This window comes from Heterodontus francisci, chromosome 19 (assembly GCF_036365525.1).
Source record: "Heterodontus francisci isolate sHetFra1 chromosome 19, sHetFra1.hap1, whole genome shotgun sequence".
Lineage (NCBI taxonomy): Eukaryota > Metazoa > Chordata > Chondrichthyes > Heterodontiformes > Heterodontidae > Heterodontus > Heterodontus francisci.
The window spans coordinates 11,783,036-11,802,088 of NC_090389.1; the positions used below are offsets into that span (position 1 = coordinate 11,783,036).

At 40.9% G+C, this 19,053-nt stretch overlaps 2 protein-coding genes across 3 annotated transcripts in view; both read left to right on the top strand.

Moving 5' to 3' along the window:
* The window catches only part of LOC137379957 (testis-expressed protein 264-like), a 456,807-nt gene that overhangs the window by 123,610 nt on the left and 314,144 nt on the right, over nucleotides 1-19,053 (top strand). The gene's annotated exons all lie outside the window — the stretch shown is intronic.
* LOC137379955 (E3 SUMO-protein ligase ZBED1-like) overlaps nucleotides 1-19,053 on the top strand; it is a 62,174-nt gene that overhangs the window by 36,336 nt on the left and 6,785 nt on the right. The window contains exon 1 of one of the 2 annotated variants that reach the window (XM_068051377.1): nucleotides 17,093-17,148. The exons of the other annotated variant lie outside the window; for it this stretch is intronic. The gene's annotated coding sequence lies outside the window, so the exon portion shown is untranslated. Of the gene's footprint in view, nucleotides 1-17,092; nucleotides 17,149-19,053 lie in introns of those variants that run through there. 2 annotated transcript variants of the gene reach the window in all.

Here is a 19,053-nt window from a genome sequence, read left to right on the forward strand (position 1 = left end):
GTCTTGTGAATAACATCCCTATATGTTGTATGGGGTATAAAAAAAAATCCAGCGTCTTTTGAGCTTGAGGCAGACGTGTTGGTGAAGAACACCTGACTGTCAGAAGACTACACAGCTGGTCGAAGAACATCCTAACTATTAGAAGACTGATTAGAACTTGGAATGACTGTGCCACCACCTTAATTGCAGCCTCTGCCCAGAGATCAAATGGGGTAATTTTGTTTTAATCACTCACATTGGTGCGGAACCCTAATGTTGCTTTGTTCTCTATTATTATAATTGTCTTCTAATTTTTTGATACTTGTACATGTTTGATTAACATATTGATAAGTGACACATTGATCACTATCTAGGGTCCCGAATTTGTTACTGTTCCTGAATTCTATAAATCAGTGTGGTCAATTATTTAATTTTATGCATTGCTCGTGAGATTTCAGCTGTGGTGCCTGCTGTCTCATTATCCAAAGTCCATACATATTCAAAAAGCTGAGAAAGAAGTTGGGATTTGTATGCATGCTTGCTGAAGGGGGGCAAAGTTTGCCACAACCATGTAGACCGATTCTCAATGTATGCACAATGAGATATTATTTTGCAATCCTGTGCCACACTTAAGTGGTATTTCAATATTGTGCACGTTGCATTATGATTTATGGATTATTTTGGGGAAGTTTCATTTAAAGAGCCTTTGCAAGGAGGATCCCATTCTACTTGCATGAGGAGGAGTGCTTGTTTTTTCTTTTTGAACTACAGTACATAATAGAGCCACCTTTGTCAGTGAATTACTTAAACTTGACAATCTTATCAAATGACCATTTTAAAAGTATTACAAATTCACGATTACAATTCATAAGCAAAGGACATTAAATGTAATTTTTCAAAAAAGATTTTGAAAAATGATTTAGATTGAATAATTTCTGGGGTCCTAGTTTCAGGATTTCATGTTCGAGTTACCTGGTTGGATGTAGTGTTTTTCTGTGCAGGTGACTGAATTGATTACTAGCTTCAGTAAACTTTTGTGAACAGAATGATGATGCACAAGACTGAAGTTAATATGTTGAATATTCATCATATGTTTATTCAAGTCATGAATATTAATATCACTCTGTTCATGTACTGGCTGAGTTTAGCAGCCAGCTTGATGGCACTGCATACTGTAAATGAGCTGTCCTCATTCCAGGCACAGCAGACAGTGAAGTGTGCTCTATAGGAGCATTCTTACCCTTTTCAGGGCTTTTATCCACAGAAAGGAATATGCAATGACATAATCACCACTGCCACTACAAATAGTCATCAAAACTATGATTTAAAAATCTAGATTAAAAATACATCAAAATCTTGCACTGCAGTAGATGATGTATTTAATTCCACAATTTAAACCTGAATTTCTTTTTGTGTGTCTTAATTAATAAGTCATCCCCGAATACAGCCTTGGTGATCTGGCTCCCCTTACACCTCTATTGAGAAAGTGGCTCCCTGTTTAGCAAATTTGCTGCTTCCCTTCCATTATGGTATTTGGGCTGCTGAGTGTCAATAAGAGACCTGGCTTCTCTCCACATCCCTATGGAGAAAGCGTCTCTCTGTTCAGCATCTTTGCTAGTAGCATGTCCCAGACTGTGAACTTGCTATGTGGGGAATCTAAAGCTGAAACCCATAGCCGACTACTTGCCTTAGGACATTGTACATCATGTTGCGTCACCCATAATGGTGATCTTTGATATTCTATGATATTTGATATGGTGCAGCTTCGTTCTCATGAAAATGTGCTCAATAACCTGCCCTTCATTTTAACAAGCTGATTTTTTTCTGCAATTCTGGAGGGCAGCCCTATCACAATGTACACCACATTTTGCTGACAGCTATGTGTTATATGTTGCAAATTGCTGTGGTATTTTAAAAAGAAATTCTATTTTCTTATTAGTTTGGGTTCACCAAGTCCAATTGTTCAGTGAGTTCCCTGATGATTGGGAAAGAATAATATGACAACAGATCCGAAGTTTTATGGCACCTTGGGAAAGATTTATTCGGAGTAGATTACTGGTAAATAAATTACTCTAATCCATTAAAGGACATTGGCTGATTGAATTATATTTATTTAGCTATCAAAAGTTATTGTCTTAAACCAATTGAATTGTATAAAACATTACAGTATTTATTTACCTTGTCACATGCTTCTAATTGTTATCTATATTGGGAATTATCCATAACTTGCATTAACTAGTGTAGCCCTGGAACACTGGAGGGAACTGTACACTGCTTGATGCAAGTTTCTTTTTCTTTACTGTGGCATCATCAAAGTTAATGGCATTTCACGTAGCCTCTTCTACTTGAAGTCTGCTTAGATCTGTGAAGGATTGAGGGATTAGGAAACTTTTGCTGTGTCCTAGTGTCTCAGTATTGTGTTGGTAAACATTACCATTGCAATAGATAGGGAAATGTGAAATCTGCACTGCCAAATTGAGAAGAACGCATGATGCAAGATTGAAGGATGCAGGGTGATGATGAGAAAAGATGGGCAGATGTTGAAAGGCAAAGAATGAGAGAAAGAATAAAGGTGAAGAAATTTTACTGGTAAATTGGAAGACATTATAGTCAACAGACAAGGCAGAGACAGATGATGGAGTGTACAGCTGGGCAGGGAGGCTTTGGTAAGGCGCAAAGTGTCGCCACCTGTGATCCAAGTTTCACTCGAAGTCAGTATGTCAATACTATCATCCACAATAAGGTTCTGAATGGCAAGGAGAATTTCAGACAGCTGTATTAACAAGACCACGAAACAGTTAAAACTTTAAGTGGGAAAGGACTTGATTTGATAAAGGGAAGAACGGAACAGAGAATTCAGAAATAATTATTTTACAGAGAGTGCTAAATTTATAGAAGCTTTTTCCTGAGACACGATACAGCAAAAATTTCCTATGTTGGCAAATTGAAGTTGGAGTTGAATAAATATTTGCAAAGGATATATGGTGAAGTATGGGAGAATTGGGTGATTTTATGATATTATGATATTTTCTGGACTTGGGACTGACCCAGTGGGGCATTAGGATTTTTTCTGTTTTTTTTTACATTCCTGTATTTTTATTCTATCCTTAATATAGGCAATATCAAAGAAGGAAGTAGTAAGCTTCTATAAAATCTCTTGAATGCAAAAGAATCAATGAGACAGTTGATACAGAGGAAAATAGAATGGTGCAAAGACAAGTGAGAGACAAAATTTTAATGACATGAAAAATACAATAACTCAGAAAGACACTTGTACTCAAGTATTTTGATATCAATTAACCTGTTGTGGTGTCAGGTGAAGCATCATCAGATGAACTAGCATGAGTACTTGTAAGAGAAGAAGCACTATTTGCATATGTATCAAAAGCCCTTAGTGAGACAGAGTGGAACAATGCAGAAGAGTAACTTCCAATTGCATTTGCATCTGTAAGATTTCGCCAATCCCACTTTAGAATGCAGCAGTTTGAGCAGAACATACGAAAATGAAGTAAAGGAAATGTAAAAAATTGCTAAAATTGAAATTGACACAAGAATCGAGTTCAGCAGTTTCTGACTTGAAGCTGTAACAAGAGCTACAAAGGTACTCAGTGACAGAATTCCTGGAGGGGTTGAAAGCAGTGGTCCAGAAAGAATAGACAGATCACTTATGGGCCCACACTTGAAAATGTGTTTGTATTGTGTAGACGAAATGAAGTAAACACCACTTGATTATTATGGCATGCTATAAATCAGTGTAACAAGAGAACCTCTGTTTTATATAGATAAATATTAACTTGGCCAAATGCAAGTACAACAACTACCAAATATCAAACGTAAAACAACTTGGAAACCACATAAAATAACCATAACCACAGCATCTATAAACATTTCAGGGACAGCATTTTGGGAATGTGATCCCCACGGTAGCATTTGTTGACAAAAAATTAATGTGGACTGGCTCCCCTCTCCCTTCAATTGCACCACTTGTTTTAAGCGGGACTTGACATGAAGACAGGAATTACCACCTACAATATGCATTGTCTTATTAAAAGGGTAGGAAAGAAAGAACTTGCATTTGTGTAGCACCTTTCACAACCTCAGGATTTCTCAAAGCATTTTACAACCAATGAAGCACTTTTGAAGTGTAGCCACTGTTGTAATGTAGGAAACATGGGCAGCCAATTTACCCATAGTAAGGTCCCACAACAAGCAATGAGGCGAATGACTAACTATGAACTGGGGTAGTGGGGGCTTGGATGTGGAAGAGTGACTTTTGAGGTAATTTCTGAGTAAGTGATGGTCAGGTTAGTCTGTTGAAAATCCAACCGTCACTTTTTTTCTTTTTCTTTTTCTTTAGATTTAAAATCTTATAAGTTATGAAACATAAAAGTGTTCTTAATTAATTAGAATATATAATTTGTAATGTAAATATTTAAAACATTCTGGGAATGCAATGTCAATTTTATGTCCTGAACATTTAGATTTCTTCCTTCACATTTTCAGATACTTCTGCTTTTTTCCCTCCAATGCAAGTGAAAGAAGATTGGGTATATTTACTGTTTAAGCTACAAAACCCATGTAGCGACTTATTTTCACTTGTCATTGGCATGTAATTAGGAGCATTCTTGAGTTGTCAACTTTTTGGGTGCTAGGCCCGCCTTTATGAAGCTTTTGGTTAATTTTTGCGAATTTTCGAGGTTGATTTATTTATTTTTATTTATTTAGAGATACAGCACTGAAACAGGCCCTTCGGCCCATCGAGTCTGTGCCGACCATCAACCACCCATTTATACTAATCCTACACTAATCCCATATTCCTACCATATCCCCACCTGTCCCTATATTCCCCTACCAGCTACCTATACTAGGGGCAATTTATAATGGCCAATTTACCTATCAACCTGCAAGACTTTGGTGGTGGGAGGAAACCGGAGCACCCGTCGAAAACCCACGCAGACACAGGGAGAACTTGCAAACTCCGCACAGGCAGTACCCAGAATTGAACCCGGGTCGCCGGAGCTGTGAGGCTGCGGTGCTAACCACTGCGCCACTGTGCCGCCCGCTAATATTTAAGAACAGGCGATAGCAGAAAGATCTTCTGAGTTAAGTAATGACAATTGTCTACTAAAAGTAGACTAGTACTCAAATGCTTCAAATTAACAAGTATTGACGGTATATCAGAGAATAAACCAAAGTTTTCTATAGGCTGTATCCCTAATGATCTGTTGATATCTCTTAAATTCCTAACTATCAATTTGAGCATATCCTTGTTTAAAGTCAGCAGAATACCCAAAAAGACAGTGCAAACAGCTGAGACAGTTGGAAGCCAAACGTCATGGCAGTGATCCATATGAGTCCAGTTCAACTAATAATGAGTAGACCTATAAAAACACTACTGCCTACAGCCAAAGAACTATTAAAAGGAAGATTGACTACACAGCTGAAACAGAAAAGATATGGCAGATAGCTGCATTTTTTTCCTACTGATAAAGGAAGATAGTAAGTGTGAAAACCTACAGTTCTATAAAGGAGTAGTACCAATGTCTTGGTGAAATGTGTAAGTACATATGAACATACAAATTAGGAGAAGGCCATTGTAGAAAAATACTGTTGCTCACAGTGACTGAGCTATCTAAAAAAAAAAGGACTGCAACATTAAAGTCTAGAGGTAATACTTTCTCTTTAAAGTAGTATACCAACATCTAAGTGGAAAATATGTAATCAGGATTATATTGGTCACCTTCAAGAGGGAAATCTTCACATCTGACCTTGAGTGCTAAAAAATAGCCGTTTGCAAATCTCCAGTCCTCAAAATTCAAACAGAGAAAATATTGAGAGAGTAGTTAGCGAAACATCTGGGATCTTGGGCTTCATAAATAGAGGTATCGAGTACAAAGGCAGGGAATTTACGCTAAGCCTTTATAAAGCTCTGGTTAGGCCACAACTAGAGTATTGCGTCCAGTTCTGTTCACCACACTTTAGGAAGAATGTGAGGGCCCTTGAAAGGGTGCAGAGGAGATTTACCAGAATTGTTTCAGGGATGAGGGATTTTAGCTGCAAGGTTATGTTGGAGAAGCTGGGGTAGTTCTCCTTGGAGAAAAGGAGATTGAGGGGAGATTTGTTAGAGGTGTACAAGATTATGACAGGTTTAGATAAGGTAGACAAAGAACAGCTGTTCCCATTCGCTGATGGTACAAGGACGAGGGTACACAGATTTAAGGCTTTGGGCAAGAGATGCAGGAGGGACGTGAGGAAGCACTTTTTTACGCAGTGAGTGGTAATGACCTGGAACTCGCTACCTACGATGGTGGTGGAAGCGGAGATGAGGAATGATTTCAAACGAAAATTGGATGGGCACTTGAGGAAAATAAACTTGTAGGGCCACGGGAATTGAGCTGAGAAATGGGACTGACTGGATTGCTCTACAGAGAGTGGTATAGACTTGTTGAGCCAAATGGCCTCCTTCTCTGTGATTATGACTACAGGACAAACCAACAAGTAAGAAATGTAAGGACAAATAGACTTTGAGGACTGGTTTGTCAGTGCTTGGGTAGGTAGGCTGCATGTAGGCCTAGACCAGCAGGTTGGACACACATGTCCTACTACACAAGTGTGACCATTGTCCAGTGTTCTCCATGGCCCCAGTGGTTTTCCCCCATCCTCCAGCAAAATACTTTCAGAGCCCTTTCCCCTTTTTATAAATCCATACATGATAATGAAACACTCTTGCTCCCCATAACCTCCCTGAGCCCTACGTCTTAGCTTGCACACTCTACTCTTCTGACTCAGGCCTTCTGTGCTTCCCATCCTCAATCTACTGCTTCATGGCTGACAGAAAATTCATCCTTATTTCACAGTACTGTAGAATCCTACATCCTGCTCCTCAAACCCTATCTCTTTATCCATGCTTTTACATGTCTTCTCTAATGCTCCTCTCAAATCCCTGTTTGATGCAGACCTTTATGAAGTACCTTGGGAACTTTTACTATGTTAAAGATACCATCCAATTGCAGGTTGGTGTTAAACTAGGGGCAGTTTCATGTTTTGATCCCATACCCATCAGGAACTGAATTTGGACAGATTAAACTCATTCCGTCTAAACCTTTACATTGACCAGTAGAACAGATGTTGAAAATCTGTCACTTTTACAAACTGACAGATGAGGACAATACTGGATGTCAGACAAGCAGCATGAGAAATTAGAGGGAGTGCAGGGTTTGAGAGAAGTGATGGTGAGGTAGCACTGAGTGTTGTCAGTGTACATGTGGAACTTGACGTGTTCTCGCATGATGTCGCCGAGGAACAGCATATTGAAATAGGAGGGGGCCAAGGATAGATCCTTGAGGGGCCCCCAGAAGTAACAATGCAGGAGTGGGAATTGAAGCCATTACAGGTGATTCTCAGGGTACATCTGGATAGATAGGAAGGTACCAGGTGAGGGCAGTCACACCCAGCTGGACAATGGAGAGACATTGGAGGTGATTGGTGTGTTGAACTGTGTCAAAGGCTGCAGATAGATCGAGAAGGATGAGGAGGGCTAGATTGCCAGAGTCACAGTCACTTAAGATGTCATTTATGACTTTGAGGGGCCATTTCAGTGCTGTTGCAGAGACAGAAACCCTCAATGGAGGGATTCAATCATGAAGTTGTGGGAAAGATGGAATTTAGGAGGTGGAAATCCTATTAATTAGTGCTGGGAATGTGCGAAGAGAAGTAATGAAACCTGTCCAGTGCATTTACCATTGGATATGATAGGAGAGGAGAGGGGAGAATAGATGGCAGTGAAAGGGGAGAAATGAATTGTATTGAAAAGATGATAAATCGGTAATAGAGGGGAAGGGGAGAGTGATTGGCAATGAAGGTGGAATTGCATCTCATTTAAAGGGGAACTAAATAAAGGACTATAGAGGGAAAGGGAAATAAATGATAATGAAGGGCAATTGGGGAAGCTGGGAGTAGTGCTTTCGGAGAGAAGAAACTGGAAGTGGCGCTGCAGGGTGGTGGGTGAAGGACAGTGCTAGCATTATCAGAGAGTGGGCAGCAGGAGCTCTGCAGGCTGAGGAAGGAGTACCATAACTGGGTTGAAGGAGAAGAAGAGTTCCAAGCTGAAATGATGAGGAAGGGGAAGAGGAGTGCCAGTATGAACCAGGAGGGTTGGAAATGAGATTATACTTGTGAAAGGAAGTTGGCTGGAGTGCAGTGTCTCTCTGACCTGGGCATGGAGGGGGTAGAGTGCCTTTGTAAAATGCAGTGATAGTAGGGGGTTGGATGTGGGAGAGTGGCTGGTGAGGTAACATTTGGGTAGGTACTGGTCAGTTGGTCTGTTGAAAATTGGTGTTCCTTATTTTTAAGATTAATAACCTGTTGAGTATAAGTGTATTTAAAATGGATCAGAAAGCGTAATTTATCATCTAAAAATTGTAAATATTCCGAGGGAGCACCCCCCCAGACTGACGTGGAAATGCACCACTCATTTTGTGCCTTTTGCATCTGATTTCCCTATCAACTTTTCGTGTCCTTCTGTTCCTTGCCTTCAGTAGATGAAGGAGTATTGTATATACTGACAGCTTAAGGTATATAGCCTGTGTCATTGCTTGCTTGCACATGTTAGGGCTATTCTTGAATTGTTAAGTTTTATGAAGCTGCTGTTCAGCTTATGCTGTTTTTCTAGGTTGGTTTGTATGATGATTGGGCTACAGGTCATTGAACCAAATGCTTGCCAGGTACATGAAAGGAAAAGATCAGAATGGCAACTTAATTTGACTGTGCTTTCCCTTCTGGAATGCACTTTTTTTTTTGTAGAAGTGCGGGAGGATGTGACAAGAGCGGAAAATGAGAGTTTACTGAAATTTCTATTTTAGTCACATCGCACCAGTTGTCTCTCAAAATTGAGGATAATTAGCTTCTTAAGCTAGCTAGTGGACAGAGCAGAACATGCGCTGTACGACTACAGCTGCAGCTGTGGTAATTAGACCTCTTGGGACTTAATACATGAGACTGTACTGCAGGATCTAATCAGTTGCCCAGCCTCTGTTACCGTCCTTCCTGACTGCTGCAGTGTGGCTGATCACCTCCTGAGGACCTGTCAGCACTTCTTTTCGGCTTCTTTAATGAGTTTCATGTGTACATTGTTCCAAATGCCACATGCTAGCCACTATTCTTTTAGCCTTTCAAGCATTCATTGCAATGCTCACTTGTCAACGAATGACTATTGCTCATGTGTAGATGTCATAAAATAGCTTCTTCTGAGATGCACAACAATGATATTTGCTCAGTACTTTCTCAGCTCCATTCCTTATTATGAATTAATCACAGACTTCCAAGATCACAGCATCATAAAATTGGCAAAAGTCAGTTTGAAAGAAAATATCTTTCAGTTTAGCACTGCGCAAAATGTGAACTGCGGGAATTGGTGACTCGTGATTATTTTGGAGCTCAACTGATAAAACATTGATATAAAAGCAAAATACTGCGGATGCTGGAAATCTGAAATAAAAACAAGAAATGCTGGAACCACTCAGCAGGTCTGGCAGCATCTGTGGAAAGAGAAGCAGAGTTAACGTTTCGGGTCAGTAACCCTTCCGAAGAAGGGTCACTGACCCAAAACGTTAACTCTGCTTCTCTTTCCACAGATGCTGCCAGACCTGCTGAGTGGTTCCAGCATTTCTTGATAAAACATTGAATTCATTTTAAAGTCTTTGATGGGAGTATGTGTAATCATATGCCTTAAAAGAGCTTGATATTAGTTTCTTTAACTCTATCTTGGTACATAAGGGATTAATAACCAGGCATTTACAGAAATCATACCCCATCCTAAGTTAATAGACAGTTATTTGTCTGAAACTGGAGTCCAAAGGAGGAACCAAGGTAAATGCAGACTTCTTGTGGCAGCTTATTCCAATCTGTATTTGATTAGCAGCTTTTCAAAAAAAAAAGTAATAGTTATTTAATTCTGGTCAAACTCCATCATTTGTTTTTTGAAGGTGTGTTATCAACCTGCCTGTTTAAATGAGAGAACTTGTGTGAAACCTTCGAGAAGTGAGAGTCTGTCAGATAAGTTCCATAAATGGCAAGAAAAGGAAAAGAAATGCTATTTAAAAGAAAAATTATTTATGTTGTGGTCCAGCGCGATATTTTTGATTACATGAGGAGCTAGCCGAGCTTAACTATTGAGAAAATCTGTATTATTGCCACTATTAATTTGTTCTTCCGTCATTTATTACATTTAATTGGTTATTACAGTCTAATGTGATGTTATTTTGTCACCTTCCAAAAATGTGGAAGATCACATGATGAAACCAGTAACTGAAATAAATTAAAGATGTTTTCTCTTTGTTTCATGGGCACATTAAGAATTTATGTATCTAATCTTAAAATCCAAGCTAGTCCAAATAGCACAATCTTAAAATTGAAGCTAGACCGGTCAGGAGTGAAATCAGGAAGCAATTATTTCCATACAAAGGGAGTAGAAATCTAGAAATTTCTCTCCTCCAGAAGGCTGTGGTTGCTGCATTAATTGAAATTTTCGATACTGTGTTCAAATCTCTCCCATGATACCTGGATTACTACAATAACACCCTGTACTCTAACAGCATTTATATAGTGCCTTGCACATCCTCGGAACATTCCAAGCACTTCACAGTTCCTTAATTACTTTGCAGTGTAGACAAATTTGACAGCCAATTTGTGCACAGCCAGGTCCCACAAACAGCAATGAGCTGAATGATCAGTTAATCTGTTTTGGTGATGTTGGGTGTGGGATAAATATTGGACAGGACACCAGGAACACGCTGCTGTTCTTCTTCAAATCTTTGACATCTACCTAGCAGGGAGATGGCACTTGCAGCGACACAGCACTCCCTCACGAATGCCAGTAAGTCCTGCAGTGGGGCAAGAATTCATGATCTTCAGACTGAGAGGTTGGAGTGCTACCACTGAGCCTGGGAACAAATGGCCCAGGTAGGCATGATAGAATAAATTTGTCTGTGACTGAGAAGTGTACAGAGAAGTGGCACACTGTGTTCTTATGCAACACTTGGATGAGATCCAGAAAATTTGGTCCTTAAAGTACGCCTATCTTTTGGGACACAAAACCCAGAAAATTTGAAGTTGACCCCCAATGCCAGAATTTCATCCTACCTCTTCTGTGATTGGTTTTCCAATCTGTATCTGCTTTGCCTATAATTGACAGCGCCTAAAATGAGCATTTCCAGTTAAATTATATGAAAATATAGACAGTTCACAGAATCACAGGATGCTGCTCCGACCTGCAACCAAATTTCTCGCTTTTCTGGTAGTTGCAGGTCATTAATTAGGCACATCCATAAAATAGGCTTTCTGCAGGCAGAGCTTCTACAGCCTTTTAAGCAGAAAGCTTCTGAGATTTTATTGGGACAGTTCTGGCAAGGTATTTTGGAGAATTATGTGGGTAAGAGATTTTTCTGGTGATTAGAGGGGAGCACGTCAAAAAAACTGCTATCAATTCCTTGGGAAAAGCTGCAGTCTCTAAATGGAGAATTATCTTGTACCTGGATTATTTAAAGGAATAGCATGATACCTTTTTAATGCCAGGGAGGTGAAGCAGTATGAGATTAAAGGCATCTATTCAGCACTACTCATGACCTGGGATTTATGGGATGCTTGGGACATATTTGAACCAAGCTGAGAAGCGTGTCTTCAAAGCTTCATTTTACCAGGGAGGGAGCAAAATCACTTTGTGCCCTGCTGGAGGATGAGCTGCAACCTTAATTTATGGCAACAATGGCCTCCCTGTAACAATGATAGTCTCCACTGTTTTGAACATACTTGTTTTTACCATGGAGTCATTCCAGGATGACACTGGAGACAAATCGAACATCTGTCTTTCATCATTGCATTGGTGCAACTAGTAAGTGACTGATGCCTAGTACACAAGAGTTAACAACAATACCAAGTTTCCAATAGAGGTTTGGAACGTAAGGGCTCAGGGTGCCAGTTTCTAGTGTGTATTAAGATCTCCCAAATTGCATGGGATCCATATAACCTTCTATGGTCTTCCTGGAAGAAATGCTCCAAATGTAAACAGGAAGTCTATCAATGTCCAGCTGGTGTACAAGAAATGTAAGTTGTGGGAGTGGGGAGGCTTGTTGGCCTGGACGGGGTTAGAGTTGGGGAGGGTGTGGTAATGAGAGGATTTAAACACAAAAATATAGTGTAGTCAGAGAGGATAGGAATTGATGAGTGAGTGGGAATTGATGCAGGATAGGATTCTGACAGCAGAGTTATAGATGAGCAGAAATTTATGGACAATTAATTCATTCGTGGCCTCTTCATCTGCATGCTGTCCCTTTGCAGCATCACTCAGACAAGAGGCTAGCTTGCACATGCATGCAGATAACACCCAGCCCTCCTCCTCCACCGCCATCTGAGCCTTTCTACAGCCTCTATGTAGTCAGACTGCATGTCTGACATGGAGTCCTGGAGGCACAATTTCCTTCCTTTAAAACAAGAAGTCTGAAGAAGTCATGTTCAGCCTTCACCAGAAACTCTATATTCTTACCATCAACTCTATCCTCTTTCCCGGTCACTGTCTCAGGTTGAACTGGACTGTTTGCATCTTGTTCAGTTCCAAGCTGAGTTTGAGATTGATAGATTTTCTTTAAATAAAGGAATGAAGGGATATGGAGTCAAGGCTGGTAAATGTATTTGAGGTGCAGATCAGTGAATGGTGGATCAGGCTTGAGGGGGATGAATAGGTTTCACCTGTTTTTGTATGTAACTCCAGAGTTAATGGTGTGGGGGTTGGGAGAGGAATCATTCATAAAGATGATCTGTAAAAGTGGGGCAAAGTGAGAAAAGTCCCACAGGACTAGACAATAGAGGAGAAACCATGGAGGCGCATTGTGTGGCTGACTGCAGAGGCAGCAGAGGCCCAGAAATTGGGTTGCAACCCCACTCATTCTGTCATTGCTGTTTATGGGAGCTTTTGTGCATATTGATTTCCCTGTATCCTCACAACAGTGACTACACTTCATTATCTGTAAAGTGGTTGGGGGCATCGAGGTTGTGAAAGGCACAATATAACTGCAAATTATATTCTTTCCTTAAAGAGCTTCCCTCCTCTGAAATTCCAGAAGTTTTTGCAGGTGATGGGAATATGAACTGAACATTTACAGAATAGAAGGAAATTTACTACCATTTTATCAGGAGATAACCTTTCACACAATTAATTAATGTGGGCAGAAACAGGAAGTGAAATCAGCACTGCTCTTTTAAGGTGAATCAGGCCATTAAAGCCCACAGATTCTTATGGTGACTGTGTACTCACCCAGAGGCAGTGTTGGATCTTGTTATGCACAAATTGGCTGCTGCGTTTCCTACATTAATACAGTCACTACAGTTCAAGCTAAAATTTTCTTAATTGGCTGTGAGGCACCTGGGCACATCCTGAGGTTATGACTATAAAAATGTAAGTTCTTTCTTCCAGTACACGGAGCATATGGGGACCAGAAAGTTGGTGCGTAACTGGGGTCTTTCTCGGTAAGTGTTCTTGTGGTCAGCAGACGTGGTCTCTTCAGACTACTAGAAAAGATCGGATGTCCACCAAAGCTACTAAGTATCATCACCTCATTCCATGACAATATGAAAGGCACAATTCAACATGGTGGCTCCTCATCAGAGCCCTTTCCTATCCTGAGTGGTGTGAAACAGGGCTGTGTTCTCGCACCCACACTTTTTGGGATTTTCTTCTCCCTGCTGCTTTCACATGCGTTCAAATCCTCTGAAGAAGGAATTTTCCTCCACACAAGATCAGGGGGCAGGTTGTTCAACCTTGCCCGTCTAAGAGCGAAGTCCAAAGTACGGAAAGTCCTCATCAGAGAACTCCTCTTTGCTGACGATGCTGCTTTAACATCTCACACTGAAGAATGCCTGCAGAGTCTCATCGACAGGTTTGCGTCTGCCTGCAATGAATTTGGCCTAACCATCAGCCTCAAGAAAACGAACATCATGGGGCAGGATGTCAGAAATGCTCCATCCATCAATATTGGCGACCACGCTCTGGAAGTGGTTCAAGAGTTCACCTACCTAGGCTCAACTATCACCAGTAACCTGTCTCTAGATGCAGAAATCAACAAGCGCATGGGTAAGGCTTCCACTGCTATGTTCAGACTGGCCAAGAGAGTGTGGGAAAATGGCGCACTGACACGGAACACAAAAGTCCGAGTGTATCAGGCCTGTGTCCTCAGTACCTTGCTCTACGGCAGCGAGGCCTGGACAACGTATGCCAGCCAAGAGCGACGTCTCAATTCATTCCATCTTCGCTGCCTTCGGAGAATACTTGGCATCAGGTGGCAGGACTATATCTCCAACACAGAAGTCCTTGAAGCGGCCAACATCCCCAGCTTATACACACTACTGAGTCAGCGGCGCTTGAGATGGCTTGGCCATGTGAGCCGCATGGAAGATGGCAGGATCCCCAAAGACACATTGTACAGCGAGCTCGCCACTGGTATCAGACCCACCGGCCGTCCATGTCTCCGTTATAAAGACGTCTGCAAACGCGACATGAAATCGTGTGACATTGATCACAAGTCGTGGGAGTCAGTTGCCAGCATTCGCCAGAGCTGGCGGGCAGCCATAAAGACAGGGCTAAATTGCGGCGAGTCGAAGAGACTTAGTAGTTGGCAGGAAAAAAGACAGAGGCGCAAGGGGAGAGCCAACTGTGCAACAGCCCCAACAAACAAATTTCTCTGCAGCACCTGTGGAAGAGCCTGTCACTCCAGAATTGGCCTTTATAGCCACTCCAGGCGCTGCTTCACAAACCACTGACCACCTCCAGGCGCGTATCCATTGTCTCTCGAGATAAGGAGGCCCAAAAGAAGAAGTTCTTGTGGTGCACATGCTGTTGTCCATGCATAGTGTCCCCCCACCGCACCCCCCAGCAGAATTGTCACAATATGTTAATCGTGGACTTTCAGGGTGTTGCACATGGTGATGTGCCAAATACCTTGTTTAATAACAGTAGGAGTGTTAAGGCATGTAAAGTGTAACTACAGTAACGTGAAGAAGCCAGATTTATTACTAGATGCTTGTTTTTTTTTTACCCAGGTTTCAGGGATTGACTTACATGACTGGCCGTAATTGTATATTTTTTCTCTGCATATTTAAAAATAATATATTTTTGTGCTTATCAAGGTAAGAAATATGAATGCTCGGGAATGGAACACTTCACATTTCATGCACCTATTGTCAATATCAAGCATTCCCTGCCACACCAGTGTAGCATTTTTACCCATTTCCCGCAATAGTGCACAATAAACTGGATTGAGACTTCCCAAACTTGTTTCTCCTGGAACCCTTGCACTCAACAGTTGAAAGAGACATTCACTGCATGACTATCGGCTGGATTTGAATCCATGATCCAGAGGTGAAAGACCAGTAACTAACCCAAATTTGTTACTCAGTTTCTCTATTTTTAATTTTTATCTCTTAACTTATTGAAAACTGAGAAGATCATGATTATGGATGAAGAAAGTGATTTGGGCCCATCTCCGTTCCTTTTTCATTCCATTCCCACTCCTGGTTTGACCAATTTGCATTGGGTTTCTAAGTCTAAGATATAAATTAGAACTAGTGGTGGTCCCAACATCTATCCCTGGGGCACCCCACTCAGGACTCCCTCCCACCACCCTGACATAACTCATCTTAACAAGTATTTGTTGTTTTCTATTCTTCAGCCAATTTCTTATCCATTCTCAAAATGTATTCTCAATCCCCACAGCTTCGAGCGTAACTGATAAACTTTCAATTGGAACTTTGCCAAATGCCTTTTGGGAGTCTGAGTACACCATAAAGCACATGTTAGTTGCTACTTTCTCAGCAAAATGAAAGGAGGAGTTCAGGCTTTTGAGCGAGGTAGAGGCCTTTAAGTAAATCATCATGAAGGCACTCAAAGACACAAAAACGCAATTTTAAACTTGAGTTTAATCACATTATAGTGAAATGTATAATTTTTCATATTACAAGCTTTATCATATCAACTACAGATAAGGCCATCTCTGATCACTTTGTTGTATCACTCGCCGCCCACATCCCCCTACCCTGTTCCAACTTTCCTTACTACTGTGTCCGCTCCTGGAAACAAACTCTTTCCCAATTCACTTGTAACTGCTCTTTCAAAATCCCAACTGTCTGGCCTTTGACTGTTCAGTCACCATGACATTTCTGCAGCTACCAAGCTGCTCAATCACACCTCACCTCCCCCTTTGATACCTTAGTCCCCATTAAAACCGTTACTCTCTTTCAGCCTTGTCATTCCCCCTGGTGCAGCCCTCATCTTAGTTCCCTTAAATCCAAAGGACATAGACTTGAATATTTATGGCAGACAACTGGGTTAGCCATTCATCGCCAGCTCTGACTGGACCACATAACGCACTGTCGGGTCCTGCTCTCCTCTGCCAAAACTGCTCATTATTCCAGCGTTAGCCTGCAATGCAAAGATAACCCTCAGCTGCTTTTCTGTAATACAAACCGTCTTCTTAAACTGCTCTCCCAGTCTTCTTCACCCTCACCTCCAACCACATATGAGGAGCTCATGGACTTCTTTGTCACTAAGACTGAGACACTCCCCTATTCTCATGCCCCCTCTGCGCTCACCTTGTCTATGATACCATCATCCTGCTTCCTTGACCCTATTTCCACCAAATCGCTGACCACCCAACTTCCCTTCCTGGCCCCCTTGTTAGCTGATCTTGTTAATGATTCTTTCTTCTCGGGTACTGTTCCCCTTCCCTTCAAATCTACCCTCATGGTACTTTCCTTGTGTACTAAAGTTGACACTTAAAAGTTTGAAGAGAACGAAAATAGTCAAAGTAAGTCAGCATTAGTAGGAAAGGGTTAAAGAACTCTGTCAGTAGACAGTAGTACACAAATATACAGCAGCTTGCATTTCTAAAGACTGGGAAGTAAACATACAAGTTAATAAATCTCTTGGTATTTGTGCAAGTAGAGATTGCACATTGATACGCCAATGGTTGCTAACTGGTTGCTAGGATCTTTCTAGGCAGTCCATAGCAACAGAGTTGCTACCCTGCTGACATCATTCTGTAGGCTGGTAGTGTTAAGTCTGAAAATATGTGATGTCTGGCACAGGCTCTGTCTCGTTTCAGATATCTGCAGCCTGGGAGGGAGGTAAGGGGTCAGATCCACGCACACTCTGACACTGAACTGTTGTTTTTTTGCTAAGCACATTAGCGTTTATGTTTGACATTTAGCTGTTGTAATGCAACAAGTAATGACTAGAGCCTTGCATAGTAATTTAAAATAATGTGTATGGGCTGGAGACATGTTCTATCTGTACGGAGAAGAGGGACTTACACTTAGTGTTTTGTACAGTGACATCATATATTATTTTCATAGGTTCTGCAGTTTGGAGTTGTGCAGTCCTAGTGATTGCATTCTGCACAGCAGAGCTCTCCACAGGCGGCTTCTGTATGTAGCTTCCTAAGTACAGGCCTCTTCTATGTGCAGCTGGAATCCTCATACATGGTTATATCATCAGCTTTTACCTTGCATTACATGAGAAATTGTTTGCTGCTTAATAATAAAAGTACAGATAAGTTAAAGCAGATACTGTGCATTCCTGTTTGCCATCTGAGGCCTACACAGATAGGCTTCTTCTAGAGAAGTGATAATGTAGATTTTTTGTTTTGTTTTAGTGCAGACTGGTCTACTCCTGTCTTTAATGAGCAACAAATTATAGGCATAATAAACCATTTGAAGTTTGTAAGTGCATACACTGACTTTCTAACGTAGAATTTTTTTGTGATTCTGTATGACGTTGAAATAGCTGAATCACAAAGCCAATTGAATGTTAAGCTACACAGCCAAAACAATAGACTACCCACCAGAGGAGGTCATGATCAAGCTGCATTGTGCCCTAGTCAAACCACAAATTGAAAATTGGTCACTAAGAGACAAGAGGCAGTGTAGAGAAGAGTCACAAATGTGATCCTTGGTGTTAGGGCTCTGAGTTATAAGACTGGATACACTTGGAGTTTTCAATCGAGAAAGAAGGCATCTGAGAGGTGATCTTATAGAAACATATAAAATTTCTAATGTTATAAAAAAAAGTTAGTGTGGAATATTGGGCCATAATTTGCTGTCAAAATAATGGTAAGGCTAATGGCGCTCACTGTAATTCTTGCGTAAATGGCACAACTTCAGGCGAGGAGCAGATGTGAGCTTAAATGTGGAAATCCTAAAGTTACTGTTTCAGATGTGCCTGCTGTTAGCTTTGCAAACATGGTATCAAATGGCATCTCACTCTCTGGCCCACCATTGACATGCATTTATGTGAAGCTGCTGTATATGTATGGTAAACACAAACTAAATGCTTATAAGGAAGTTAACTCTTGCCCATTTCAGTCTAAGTACCCTTTCAACTACATGATGATTGTAAATTACTGTCAATGAGCCTCTCTGGCACTGAAAATTAACTGTTACAAGTACGGAGTCTCATTCCTTCAAGTTTTTAATTGTTGAAGATTTTAAAACTGTAAAATTTTAAATATTTTTCCTTTCTGTCCCTCTTTACTTTCTCTCAATCCGGTCTTCCCCTCTTATTTCTCTTTCAATATCTGAGTTGACATTGAATTCACCCACTCTAATGTACACTTCCTTCTCAGTCCTCGCACTGTTAATTTCACAATCCTTCAATCTGATTGATTGGTTAAGGAGATGCACAGTTGCTTGCCCTGTTCATTCAGGTCCCAGTTGCTGTCCCTGCACTGTTAATCAACTCACACTTTCAGCAACTTGCCAGATTTAAAGTTTAAAAACCTGAACTTGCGATGACAAGTCTAGCTAATGGCAGACACCATTAGATGCCCTGCTACAGCAAATTATGGTCCGTTATTTCAAATTAAACTGTGATAGAAGCAGGTTCAAACTAGTAAAAAGTAATTTTAGGACCGATATCAGGAAATTCTTCATACCAAGAATGATCAATATATGGAACAATTTCCAGATACAGCAGTGGAAGCAAAAACCTTGATGTCATCTAACAAACAATTGGAAGCTGCAGTTGGAGGAGGA